Here is an 8,664-nt window from a genome sequence, read left to right on the forward strand (position 1 = left end):
TGGGTTGGGCTCAGCTTGAACATTGCTGTAACGTTGTCTTTGTTGGTTTAATTTTCTAATAACATATTTCACCGAGCAATGCAGCCAGACTGGAGCCATAACCCAGAACAGCAGTTGGCATGAAAAACTCTACTGTATTTCTGACACTGGGGTCTTTTATAGCCAGGGTCTGATGGTTTCAGCACCAGTGCAATTGCAACCAAGTATTAAATATCCCAATTAGTGCAATTCACAGTTATCGACAACACTGTTTTCTTTCCAACATTCCCCAAGGACAAGAAACTGCTCTGTGTGCATCTGAAAGCTTTGGAAAGAGGAGGCGTTCAGCAGTAGGTGTGTTTAGCATGTGGTTCTCCAGAGCTGATTTGGGGCTGGGCAGAGGTGACACGTTGGCTTTCTTGGGCAGCCAAGGCAAACAAGACTCAACAGCCCTAATCCACCATCTAAGAGGGGCATCCATGTAGCAACAGGTATTTGTTGGACTCTTGCTTGCACACAGAAGAGCTGAGAGATGAGAAGACCTGAACTAGAATATGTTTGCCCAGCAGAAGTCTGTCTCGCTTCAGCGTCTGCACAAGCCTCCAAACACAGGCATTTATTTTGCATTTCCCCCTGCGTTGTGGAAAAGAGCAGAAGAAAGCTCTGAAATATTCAAGGGAAAAGCACAATAATATTAAAACAGTTTCTCCAGTTTAGGCGTTTCTGGCTGTGCTCTTGCGGGCTCTAGTGCCTGCCAAACCTGGGCTACCATCGTCACTTTGTGATTGTTACCCAATGCAGCTACATTAAAATGCTGTTTGCCCAAGCTCATTTCACTGGTTTGTTCTAGATTTGCCCAGAAAAAAAAAAAGGGGGAAAAAATAATTCCTCACATTTCCTTCCCTCTAACCTGGCTACCTGGTGTCGTTCACAAATAAGGGCCCGATCCCCCAAGTGCAGAAGACCGCGCTCATTATTAAGCACATGCTGCCAATGAATTATTAAGCTCATTATTAAGCACATGCTGCCAATGAAACGCAGGATTGACTTCTGCAGGATTGCCTCCCAAGGATCAGTGATTGCCAAATGACCATCTTATCCCAATAAATCTATCTTTAATTTTTGTTTTGTTTTGTTTTCTCCACCTTCAGTTTCTTGCTCTGTAAAGCCAGAGAGGGCAACAACACGGCTGCAGAAAAATGCTGGATCTCAAGAGTTAAAAAACGACAGTAAAAAAAAAATAATCATAACTGCCTTTTAAATAAACATCAGTGTTACTGATCCAGTTGTTTATGACTCTCTGTTCCAGCCCATTTCACTGACAAAAGCCAAGTGAAATTAGCGTTTGATGCCTGAGAAGAGATGGAAAGCCATCGGCCTCAGATGAAAGGGGAAGCAGTGAAATAAACAACTCTGATTGCATGGAAGGGGTTGCGTGTTCGCTTAGAAAGAAATCAGTGAATCACAGGTTGTTTTCAGTCAGGAGAAGAAAGAACGCATTCTGTATAATTCAAGGAACGGGGACACGGAGATACTTCAAGACCTCCGCGCTGCTGCTGCCCAGCCTGAGGAGAGATGCCACAGCAGCCGGGGGGCCCGGGCAGGACCATGACAATGTGGCTCAGTCCTTTGATTTTGCTCCTGACCAGCAATACCAGCAAGTTCTTTGTGGCCAGGAGTCTGAGCTGATTAGCTTGAGTTCAGCGTCATGCTAACGCGGTTATAAAGTCTTCCCGAGACAGCTGGCTTGTGTCAAACTCGTGCAGTAGGAGATGACGCTCGGATCTTTGTAGAGAGGTTGGTGCTGGTCTCTTCTCACAGGTCATTAGCGATAGAACAAGAGGGAATGGCTTCAAGCTGCAACAGGGTAGGTTTAGGCTGGACATTAGGAAAAAACTCTTCCCAGAAAGAGTGGTCAGACACTGGAATAGGCTGCCCAGGGAGGTGGTGGAGTCACCACCCCTGGATGTGTTTAAGACTCGTTTAGATGTGGTGTTAAGGGATATGGTGTAAGGGAGAACTTTGTAGAGTGGAGATGATGGTTGGACTCGATGATCCCAAGGGTCTTTTCCAACCTAAATGATTCTATGATTCTACGATTCTGTGATCTGAGGGATGATGTCTAATTGTCATCTTGGTCTCCCTGTGCCTCAGCCACCCTCCGAAGTGATTCCATAGCACTAACCTTTCTAGTGGAGGTACTGTGAGGATAGGATGAGCCTGGGAAATAGCTCACTTCATCTCTTTGTGTTTGTAGAAGAATTTGCGTAGCACTTCTCGTCCTGTCTGCAAGGCCAGGGCCTTCCAACCAGCTTTGTACCTGTTTAGTAATATCATAGAATCATAGAATGGTTTGGGTTGGAAGGGACCTTAAAGATCACTTAGTTCCAACCCCCCTGCCATGGGCAGGGACACCTCCCACTAGATGAGGTTGCTCTGAACCTGTCTTTTTTCTTGCCTCTGAACAGTCCTACTCCCAACTGCTGCAAACTCAGCCTCTTACAATTCCCCAATCAAGGATTCTGCAGCCACTTCCAACTTGGTCCTTGCTCGTGCCTGTTCTTGTGCTGGGGGTTCTTCAAAACTGCACTTCCCGTGCCATGAAGAAATCCCTGGTCAATATGAGCCCTCGCCTGAACATGGAAGGGGAATGCAGTGGGAGGAGAGGAAATTAGGGCCTTTGATCTCTTGTTTCATCTGCAAGGCATTGAGAGCCAAATACTTTTGGATAAACAAGCTGTCAGAGGTAGGGAGTGAACAGATCCACATGGATTGGGTGGGGTGCTCTCTGCACGAGCCGACGTGGAACTGGTGTAAGGCAAGCGATGGGATGTTTCCCAAGCGTTCCCCTGCCTGCTGATGTAATCTCCCATTTGTCATGTGCCCTGGCTAAGGCTGATCTCTATGCATGCCAAGGATGAGTGGAGGCAGACTTGCTGTCAGTCCGAGGATAATTAACATTGGAAGAGACCTCTGGAGGTCTTGAGTCCAACCTACTGCTCAAAGTGGGGTTAGCTTTGGGGGGCAGACCAGGTTACTCAGGGCTTTATCCAGTTGGGTTTTGAAAACTTCCATAACTGGAGACTGCACAACCTCTCTGGGCAAGCTGTTCCAGTAATTGACTGTTCACATGATGAAAAAAATTTCTTTTAATCCAGTTTGAACCTCTCTTATTTCAACGTGCCCTTTGTCTCTTGTCCTCTTGCCATACACCACCGTGAAGAGCCTGGATCTGTCTTCTTGCCAACTTCTCACAGGTATGGTAAGCTTGCCGCTAGCCTGCCCCCCAACTTGTCTTCTTCAGGCTAAACAAGCCCAGCTCCCTGGGCTCTTGACCATATTGCTCCTCAGTAGCTTGTGTCTGCAAAGAGGCAGCCCCACTTCCTTGGTAGCGCGGGGAGTGTGTTCTGGGGTCCTCAGACAAGGATTTATAGGCCCCTGGGCAGGTTAAAGGAACTACATTGGGTGATAAACACACCAAACAAGAAGTATGGGAAGGAATTCTCAAACCAGGGCACCCACTTGCATGACCCGCAGGTGGCTGGGTGCTGCGTAGCACCCAGGAATCGCACAGATCCTGACATAGGAAGGGGGCTTCTGAGACGACATTGCCTTTAGTCACCAGCCTTCCTTTTCCTTCCCAGGGTAAGTACCTCCCCCCAGGAAAACAAACAAAATTCTCCCCATCCCGCCATCTCTCTGCTATGATCATGCAAACTTTCCTCCTATGAGACCCACTAGTCTTCGCCCTGGTGATCTTTGAAGTCACCTGTATAGCTCATTTGGGACCACTGCCTGGTGATCAGGTCCCCAGCTGGGAGACACCGGCTTCACTCAGGGATTGCCCACTTCTACAGGCTCCTACCCATCACCCCGGAGCAACTCCCTGGGCTAAACCTGGCTCCGCGTCTTTTGTATGGTTGTGCCCTGCTCGTTTCCAAAAGCGAATGGTGCAGGGAGTGTTGCTGGTGCACTGTAATGAGGATAAAGTTCCTCTTGTTCCAGCTGGAATTAAAATCAAGGTCATTTTACCCCTTCAAGTTCCTCCTTTTCATCTCAGTCCTTCCCCAAACAGGCATCTGTCCCTTCTTTAGTGACCCCAGCGCTTAGGACAACCGGGACAGGACATCCCTGCCTAGTGGCTGATTCTACCCAGTTGCAATATTTATGTATTTCTTGCTGTCTGTCCCTCTTTGGGACCCTGCAGCTTCCTGATCACTGCATTTCATTTGTCTCAGGTTTTAGAATTTATTTCGGTGACTCCAGTCCTGATGTCTGAGACTGGCTGAAAATAGTAACTCAGTCTGATCTTATCTGCAGCTATTAGAGACTTCAATTATATCCTCCCGGGACTATCTGTTACTCCTAAGAAATTAGATCTTGCTTATTGTTTTCTTACCCCTCTCCCTGTCCTCATAAACCTTCCAGCTATGGGTTTTGCTTTGATGAAGCTTTTCAGGAGCCAGATTGGACTTTTACAAAGTGTAAGATAATCAGGCACTTCCCTAAGCCCAGCCATGCCTGGATCCCAAAGGCCTTTGCCAGCTTTGCTTCACAGCGCCCTGAGCAGAGGTAACGTTATTATTGATTTAGTGAGGGAGAAACTGAGGCACGGAGTAGTCACTAGTTTCATTTCAAGAACTATTTCCACTGGATTCTGTTGGAATAATGGATACAGAGCAGATTAAGAACTCAGGGCACTGGGGACCACCGTGTGGCAGGCCTGGCTGCGGCTACAGACCAGTCTGATGGTCTGCAGGCTCCAGGACACCTGACTACAATTAATTGGGCGGTTTTTCCTTAATAATGAAAAAGTGACCAGCCTCGCAGGCTGCATTGACCAAAGTTCAGTGCCGACGTCTCACTGCTCCAGCTCTCAAGGGTAGATCTGACTTGAAGCTTTCAGGAGAGAGAGGGTTCCAGAAGTACCTGCGTCTTCCAGCAGCTGATGGAGGAGCTGGCTAACCTCACTCTTTCAGTCTGATGGTGTGGAGAGCGGGCTGTCCTCTCCCCTCACAGCACATCGCCAGTAGCTCTTCTCCCTTTTGCCAGTGCTTCTCGCTAGGGTGCCCCTTCGCCATTCAGTCATGTCTCCTTGGGGGACTCTCTCCTTTCTGTCTCTCTACAGCCTTCCCCCGCCGTGGGGAGCCCTCCATTGCTCTCCGCAATGGGCAGGAAGGCGCAGCTTGAGTGACCCACCACCCTGAAAAACTCTGCACAGTAGGGTGCCAGAAGGCAAGTCATAAAAGAAAGATAAAACCCCACCAAGCACCTTACTAGCCAGGAGTTCCTACGAAATCAGGGATGAGAAATGGTAAAGAAAAGCCAGAATAGCCATAACTTTTCTAACGTCTTCTGCAAAGCAGCTCCTATTTAGGAAAATCCCTGTGTGCCTGAAGATTCGCCTAATGTTCTTCAGAGCCAGACTCAGCGAGGTTTGTTTTTAGGAAGGGACACGGTGCAGCATTTCCAGAGGTGCCACTTGCTAAGGACTAGGAGAGATGAGCTGCAAATCAGGGCAGAGACAGCTGAGACAATTGCACACGCAAGCGTGCAGTGTGTAAACACCTAAGGAACTACAAAAGATACTGCAATTAATCTAAGTCTGGGTTAGGCCCTGGTCCCCTTGATTTTAGCAGAACCATAGATTCAGGCCTGGAGCTCAGCACGGCATATTTATAGGGGTGGTTTTCCAGCGCGTAGAACACTTGTTTTACTGAGGTCAAGGCATGGAAAGAAAGACAAATATATTAGACAAGATAAGATCACAGAGATTAGACCCAAAACTCCAGTTCTTAGCACCTCAATTGCTGGTATGTTTGCAATCAAGATCTACTATCTCTGGCTTGAGTCCTTCCCTAAAGTAAATACATAAAGTAAATATTTGTAACTCTTGTGGCTCGGATCTGTTCTGGATAAATGTTTTTGCAGTGTCTTGTGCTATGATGCTTCAAAGCCAAGAGGAACCATCTGGCACTGCCCCAAATTCATTGATCACTGGCAACAACAACAACCTTTTCCTTTATTTAAAAAAGCCGGCGTTGTTAATTTTCCAGTCCCCTCTGTTGCTTATGTGCGGTGCACTTTGCACTGGAGGCTCTTTGGGTGGAACTCCTCTACTTGTCCAACACGTCACATCTCAAGAGTGCGCATCACCCTGCCGCCTGGAAAGCAAACAGACGCCGTAGCAGGACTCGCCCTCCCTGGATCTTGGCTGTCAAGCAAAGCAGGGAATGACACGGGCCACCAGAAGGTGGGGCTTGTGGCCTTAAATGACTAGAGGTTCTTCATCTTCCTTGCCAACTTGCTGAAGCTGCTGGGCCGGGCTGAGGATTGCCTTGGCGCCTCCAGAAATCAGGGCCAGAGGGACCATCAAACAGTGGGCACTGGAGAGGGATGGATGGGCAAGCTTGTGGCTTTGCGACTTTTCATCAAAACATGAATCAGAGTTTAGATTTCCCCACATTTTTTCCATGTTTTCATCAAAACAGATAATAAAAAGGAAAAAAAAAAGGGGAGGGGGGCGTGGGGATTGGGGATTTGGGGTTGTTTTGGCTTCTTCTATAAAAAATGTCCACTTCATTGAAAAGCTATTTCTCTTCCACCTGCCAGCCCTCCCCCCAACAACAAAGTCCTTTGATGTAAAATTTTTGGCCACTTTAACCACAAACATACATAGACAAGAAAAAGCCACCCAAAGATTTTGGCAAATCATAGCTGCATTTTTTTTTTCCATAAAAGGCACAGTTAGTTATTTTTCCCTAATCCCACGCTATTGTAGCCCCCAAAACGCATCTAAACTTTGCTATCATACTGACCAAGATGCGGCTCATCATTTTTAATGAATTTGCTCTCTCCGTTTTGGGGGGCTTTGTGGACTTCTGCAAAGGTTTGTCTTTAAAATGCGGGCGCGCATTACCAATCATTAATTATACGGAACAATAGGTTGGCTTCATCCTCAATAATTCCTTCAGAATTCCATTTCTGAATTGGAAAACTTTTTTTTTTTTCCCTTTTCTCCCCCATCATCCATTTGAGCCTGTGTTAAACAGCAGGTAGTTATTGGAGAATACAGCTACATTTTAGTCATAAACAACTGCCTTTCAACAGGGCTTAGGTTCCTGCTTTCAGTCTTTTTTTTATCGAGGAAAACAGCCCGTTCTGTGCTTTTGAAGGCCCATAGTGGCATCTAGTGACTGAATTGCATAGGGCAAGGAAAGAGGAAAATTATGGAGAGTTCCAAATAAATTGCCTTGTTTCAAAGGTCTGCTTCAATACCAAAATTGAAAGCTATTTGGAATTATTTATGAAAAAAAAAAAGTAAGAAAAGTCTTATTTAAAATCTTTGTAGCAAAGATGCAAAAAGAAGTGAATTCATTATATGTACGTGAAAGATTTTAATTTGCACGAACATGCATTTTTAAAAAAAGAATTCTAATACACTTGTTGATTGTATCAGGGGAAACAGATGGACAATACCCACCTGTAGATGTTCCTTTAAAATATTTGGGCCTGATCCTCATCTGTAGCTGATTTGTTGATTCCCAGCTGATTCCCTGGGCTCGGTAACGAGGTGAGGACCAGCTGGTCCATATAAAAGCAACAGGAATAGGCCAGTGGGGGCTTTTTGGTGTGGAGTGTTTGAGCTGTGACAGTGGATGTTGTGCTTTGGAAGCTGTGTTGGGTAAGTGGCTTTTATTTGCAATCTTCCTTGGAAAAAGAAGGTAAGGTGGATGAGTTGGGAGGGTTGTTTTGGCGCTCAGGTCTTCAAACTGTGCTCCTCTAACAACAGTTGGGCAAAAGAGAGGGCGGGTGGATTTGGGGGAGAGGTAATGTATTGCCTGTCTGTTCTGGAGCCCTGTGTTACAGGGAGGAAAAAAAGAGCTTTCACACTTGTCCAAAAAACCTATATTGAATAGCTGGAGTTGTGCATTAACTGCAAACCTTCAGCCGATGTGACTGGTTTAGCCCTATAGGATCACAGAGTCACAGAATGGTTGAGGTTGGAAGAGACCTTAAAGCCCACCCAGTGCCACCCCCTGCCCTGGGCAGGGACACCTCCCACCAGCCCAGGTTGCTCTAAGCCCCGTCCAACCTGGCCTTGAACCCCTCCAGGGATGGGGCAGCCACAGCTTCTCTGGGCAACCTGGGCCAGGGGCTCACCACCCTCACAGCAAACAATTTCTTCCTCAGATCTCATGTAAATCTCCCCTCCTTCAGTTTGAAACCGTTACCCCTCATCCTGTCATTACACTCCTTGATCCAGATCCCTCCCCGTCCTTCCTGTAGCCCCCTTTAGGGGCTGGAAGATCTCCCCGGAGCCTTCTCTTCTCCAGGCTGAACCCCCCCAGCTCTCTCAGCCTGTCCTCACAGCAGAGGGGCTCCAGCCCTTGGATCATCTCTGTGGCCTCTGGCCCCGCTCCAACAGGTCCATGTCCTTCTTGTGCTGAGGGCTCCAGAGCTGGACACAGTACTGCAGGTGGGGTCTCACCAAGGTGGAGTAGAGGGGCAGAATCACCTCCCTATCTTGCTGGCTTCTCTTTTGTTATGGGGTTAATCACCCCAAAGCTTGATGTAAAGGGTGAATCTTTTTAGACTTAAAGGCTGATAATTTCCATGGTAACCCATTGCCAAGAGTGCCTGGATCTCCCTGACTGGGAGATGGAAAGAGATGGAAACAACGCA

This window comes from Larus michahellis, chromosome 16 (assembly GCF_964199755.1).
Source record: "Larus michahellis chromosome 16, bLarMic1.1, whole genome shotgun sequence".
Taxonomy (NCBI): Eukaryota; Metazoa; Chordata; class Aves; order Charadriiformes; family Laridae; genus Larus; species Larus michahellis.